Source organism: Dendroctonus ponderosae, unplaced genomic scaffold (genome assembly GCF_020466585.1).
Source record: "Dendroctonus ponderosae isolate FM_Combo_2020 unplaced genomic scaffold, Dpon_F_20191213v2 Dpon_F_20191213_1, whole genome shotgun sequence".
Classification (NCBI taxonomy): Eukaryota; Metazoa; Arthropoda; class Insecta; order Coleoptera; family Curculionidae; genus Dendroctonus; species Dendroctonus ponderosae.
The window spans coordinates 35,106,835-35,112,964 of record NW_026017110.1 but is presented as its reverse complement, the minus strand read 5'-3'; positions in this window follow the sequence as shown (position 1 = coordinate 35,112,964).

Below are 6,130 nucleotides of genomic sequence, written 5' to 3'. Positions count from 1 at the left end.
GGGAATTTCTTCATCCCCCAGGTGTATTTTGGAGATAAGGCTTAACAACCTTTCTTCTAAATCATTTAGTTTTTTGTACGTTGGTGGACCACCGCCTGTACCTTGGAAATTCTGGAAAATTTCCCGACTTTTGCGTTTGGTATTCACCTTCCACTCCACAAATACCTACCAGTTAAAAATACAGATGCATGATTAATTATATATGTCAAATGTTGATATAAATATGTGTTAATAAATAAGTTAACTCATTTACCTTACGCCATTGGTCTCCAGTTTTTGGAGGCCCATTTCCCGAACAATTTTCTTGTTGGGCAAACTGCCGCCACAAATCCTTCACTTTATTTGCCTCGGTGGGTTTTGTTTTCCCACTCACCAACACGTTATTTTCCTCCACAAACTCTATTAAATTTTGGAATTGTCTGCGGGTTGTTTTTTTTGCCTTTTCTGTGGATGCTCCATTGAAAGCGTATGAGAGATATATAGGTCAAGAACGAAATTGAAAGTGAATGCAAATCATAGACAAAAACAAGTAGGGTAGTACGTGGGCCAAATGGTCAAAACGTGCATATGTGGTGCATATGTTTTCGAGGCTTCGATGGTTTGATGTTAACTCTCTCTCTAACTAATAGACTATTCGTATAAGGGCATCTCACTTTATGCATTCAATATTTTTTTCCTTTTTAACGTTTGATGGATAACTGGGTCGGAAACGCATACGTTAACTCGGAGATATAGCACACCACGGTTGTGTTGCTACGTTATCGAAAATGTTATCCTGAACTGTTAAGTTGCCATAACCTGTGGCCGTTAAAAATAGCATTTATGATACAGCACAGGACTTAATGTCTACTCGGATAACGGCACCAATTATGTGGGTGCCGATAACAAATTAAAAGACATTTATGAATTTCTAAGTAAATATTCCGTGGATATCGCCAATCAACTTTCCGCAGAACGTAATTTGTGACATTTTATTCCGTTAAGGTCTCCTAATTTTGGAGGTATCTGGGAAGCTGGCATAAAAAGTGCTAAGGCACATATCAAACGTGTAATCGGCGTTAGAGTCTTAATTTTCGAAGAGTATGCTACTGTATTGACACAGATCGAAGACCGTCAGACCCAGAAGACCTTTCGGCATTAACTCCAGCCCACCTTTTAATTGGAAGGTCTCTGACTGCGCTTCCCGAAGGAGATATCACTCAGATTCCTGAGAATGGTTTAAGTCACTAAACAAGCAACGATTACAAGCTATCACTCAACACCATTGGGCTAGATCGCACAAAGAGTACTTGTCCGAACTTCAAACAAGAGTAAAGTGGAGACAAACCTTTCCGAACCTGCTTGAGATTGGAGCATTGGTCCTGCTCAAGGAGGACAATTTACATACAAGCAAATATCCGTTGGGACGTGTGATGGAACTGATTCCAGGATCTGACAATATTGTACAAGTAGTGAAAATGAAAGTGCGAAACAGTCAAGTGACTAGAGCGGTAAACCGAATTTGTGTATTGTCGCCTAGTTGTTTTGATTGCGAAATTAAATCATAGGTATGTTCTGATTTCATTATGGTGATCTGAAGTTTACTATTTAAATGTTATTCAATTTATATTTAAAATTGTTGTTAGTATTAGGTAGGATTAAGTTCCTGCATGTTAATTACTTAGAATTAAGATTAGATTAGTTTACAATTATGAATTATATTTTGAAAGACATGAAGACTTCCAGGGCGGGCGGGCGGTATGTTTAGGCCCAAGCCATAAAGGGTATTGTTAGATAACTGGTATTTTTGACAGTGAGCATTTTTGTGACATGAGTTAGAAAAGGTTTTCTGACTTGCTACTCAGTTTGGTAAAATAAGCAAGTTTAAATTGAACATACAGTCCATTCCTAATCACCAGCCCAAACACATTGAGCAGGGAAAACAGTATTGAGTCCGCTGACCCTGGTTACAGCGTAGTCACAGCGGCGGGAGCGACACCAAAAAGAACAAAATGTCAGACTGATTTGACAAGCTACGCGTATGTAAAGAAACCGTTTTCTCTATCTAGGAGTAAAGAGATCGACGAAGAAATTTTACGATCGATTGTAAAAGAATTTCATGCATTAAAAATTGGAGAAGAAGATGAATTTCTGAAACTTTGTGATATGCTATGCCCTAATTACCGAGTTCCGTCAACAAAAACCATTACCAATATTATAACAGTACCAAGCAAGAAGAGAGAACATTGAAGAAGAGTTGGAGAAGGTTGATTTAATTTGCATTACAACTGACAGTTGGACCTCTTGCTGAGTGCTTCGGAATTTCTATTTTTTGCATTAAAGTAGTAGTTCTAGTGCTGCAAACAATAAAATGTTTTATTTGTTTTGTTCTGATATTATTTTAGAAGTTATATATTGTACCGTGGATGGCCGGGTATCAAACTCTTTCTTCTGCTTCCAACTTTTACTCCACTCGGTATAACTTTAAATACGGAACAGGAACAAACTAACTTCAAAATTACCGTCAACTTCACAAACAATAACAATAACAAACGAAAAACTCGGTCTTCCGACTCTCTGTCGCTGCTGTCACTTCACTCACTCCCTATGGTTCTCGTCGCCGCTTATATAGTTTTCTCCAGGTAACCCAGACGGTTCTCGAAATCTCCAGACCAGGTGCAAAATTTCCCGCTTGTCAGTGTCATATTTGGCAGTAAATGGGGCTCCCATTTACTGAAATATCATGAATTTCGATCCCCCCATTTCAATCGTGAGTACGCCAGGCCATTTCCGTTACAATATATTTATTTTGTATATTATTTAGAAATAAATGAAATGGCAAAGAAACGATCTGGTATCCATTGTTTATTTTTACTACATACAAAACCGGCAAGTTCACAACGTGCAAACTGTTGCGTCTCACAGCAATCTGGGATTATCCAATATTTCTGATGATCCAAGCCGTATTTGATGCACCCGATTTAATTGATTCTAACTGATTTGGGTCCTGATTCTACATTAGGAACATGCGAAAGCGGAAAAAAATTTCTGGGGGTTTTGATTGGTCACCAAAACAATATGACGAAGATGATTGCTTAAAAATGTCTCACTCCCACATGTTTACATGGAAAATATCAGAGAAGATACAGTTAGTTAAATTATGTAAATCAAAAATGCATAGATTCTCCAATAATGCAAAGACAAATATAAGGACAATAAATCCCGAGCACGAGCAATAGAACTAATGAGTTCGCTGACGTGACGCTTAAACCTCGAAACTGCCCGGACTATCATAATTTAAGCTAACTTGCATTTATAACTTATATATACTTGCTAAACGCATAATTGTATCAGTCAGAGAAAGTCAGAGTTACAGAGAGTAACTGCTGTAATTGTGAAAATAAAGTTTTTAAAAAGAAAAATTCCGAAGTTCAAAATATAGCTCATGGTATAAAAGTGTCACTTATAACGTCTTGGAACTATAACTAAAGTTAAATTGACCGTTTTTTTATATTTTCATTCAATGATAAAAATTAGCCGACTGAGCTAAATGAACTAAACGAACTAATCTTTTGTACTATTCACCTTGCTGACCTAGATTGAAAGATGGAAATCAGCAAGGTGAAGTAAACTTACCAGGTCTACATCCCACTATAAACGTAAAGGCATATTTCAAAAATATTAATACACAATCTCAAAGTGAATCTGAGATCAACCTTGCCCCAACCACATCGCAATATTCATATTCTGATCTACCGATTCCGTTAATGTCAGCTAATGTTAAAGAAATCAACCAAATTGAGCCGAAGTATAAACAACCAACTGTCGAATGTTTTAACCGAAAAATTTACCACTCTGCTGCAAACGGTTTCTTACAAAAACACCAAAGAAATTACTCACATCACGAAAGGAGTAAACTATCCGGTTGAAATTCGGATTTTAGTGAAAGAGAAAAGAAAAGCAAGAAGACGATGGCAACAAACACGTCTTCCCAGCGATAAGACATCATTAAATAGACAAACTCAAAAGCTAAAACGTGAAATTTACAAATTAAAACAGAATTCTCTAAATTCCTTTATTACAAATTTATCAGCAGATAAAGAAACTGAATATTCCTTGTGGAAGGTTACAAAAAAAGTTAGAAAACCAGTTGTGTCAATACAGCCCATTAGAAAGGGACTAAGCGATTGGGCTCCACTGCTTATCATAGTCTGTTTTGATTACTAACGAAGATCGTCAAAAGTTCGATTCATGGTTCGACGGTCCATACGAAGTCATATCAGTAGACGGTCCTTAACGCAAATTCGCACAGCATTTTTAACGGAAATAAAGGCAAACCAATAAAGATTTACAAAAATCGATTAAAACGATTTGAATCTGCAGCTTCAGAAGTCACATAAATACATTGTAAATATTTATACAGTAGTGTTAGCAATTGTTTTCAATCAAATTGTTATAAGAGTAGCTAACAGATCCGTTATCGTTTAGGTAGGTTTTCGATCAGCATAAGTGTTTTAGTGTAACCCTACACAAAAGTAAAGGCGTACAAAACCTTTTCCGTTTTAGTACATCCATTGTTTCATTTTAAAAGCAATATGCTATTAGTAGTGTGCATTCAATTAGACTTTTTACGCCAATACTCTGTTTATTTTAATATAATTAAGTTCAATTTAAGGATATTATTTCTTTTCAGTGCTAACGTTAATCAATGTTTTTTTTACAATCTGTTCCATAAATAAGTATCTAAGATTCTAATATGGATTATAATATAGTTATCCGATAATATTTATAGTATTGTCAATGTCAAAGGTATATTTCGGCAACTCTATTTCAATTATTTCATCAACCCATCTGGAAATGTCTTCACAAGTGGCGATAGTGAAGGCCATTCTCTAGGAAGGGGAGGTGTAGTGCAACTCTAACGTGTTGCAAAATATACACAAAAGTGCATACTCCTATTATTAACTTAGGCTGAGATCAATGTACGGATATTATAAGCATTGAACATATTGGTTAATCGTTAATTAATATTTGCTGACATGTTAACCCCATTAAGTACCATTAATGCAAGCAAGCATAATGTAATGTGGTGCACCGCGGATCCAAAAAGGATCAGAGTAAGAATAAACGCAGATGAGACAACTACAAGTGTGTTCCTTTACAACGACTTAACCTTCAAACGGCTTCGGATAAAAATTCTGCGTTTTACTAAAATGTTCGTAATGAACTAAGGAATACATTGATACCTCAAAATATTCTCCAACTTATGCAGTTTTTCCTAAAATTATCTTTTAACGAATTTTAACCACTTTTTACTGAAAGGGAATTTCGCAGACTTTATTTCACAAGTTTGTTCAGTTTTAAAAAAGGGAATTTTCAACACAAACATTCACTCAAAATTCCAAAGAACAATGACAGTAGAATTTTTATTAAAAAACGTAATTTTTGACCTTTGCTTCGCTCGGCAGCTTATCAGTGCATATTTGGCACATTTCGATGACTCATCGCTCTCGATCGATGACTCATCGTTGTCGTGGATTTTTAGAGACGACAATTTGTGTCATTGTGATCCAGTCATCTATCTGAATCCAGTGTTGTGAACAAGTGCTCATAAATAACTTTCAAACCGATTTGATTATCGGTAAACTTTCTGTTTTTCCACTTCATAGTGTTCAACCATAGTGTGCAGTTAACATCCCTTATAGCCGCGGCCAGCTCAAGGTATGCCACCCAAGCGAAAAGCAACTGATCAAGCTTCACGTCGGGCTCAGAAAAGAAGAGCTCTGCGAGCTGCAAAAACAGCGGAACAACGAGCAGAAATTCAATCCCGTTTAAATGAAACATCAGAACAACGAGCAGCAAGACTAGAAAGCGCTCGATTACAACTTAATCCTGCTTATCTGAAAAACCAGAACAACTGGAAACAAGACTTGAAATCGGTCGGTTACAAATGGCTCAAACCCGTTTGTGTGAAACTCCACAACAACGAGCAGCAAGACTCCAGGAGCCCAATTCTCGAAACTGGGAACGGCGATCGCATGAGAAAGAAGGACGTGGTTCTCTCGTGAAGCGAATATTGGTATTCTTGAACGCGATCGAGTGATCCCATCACGCAACGGCAGTAGAACAAGCTTCTCTTGCCAAATCTCGC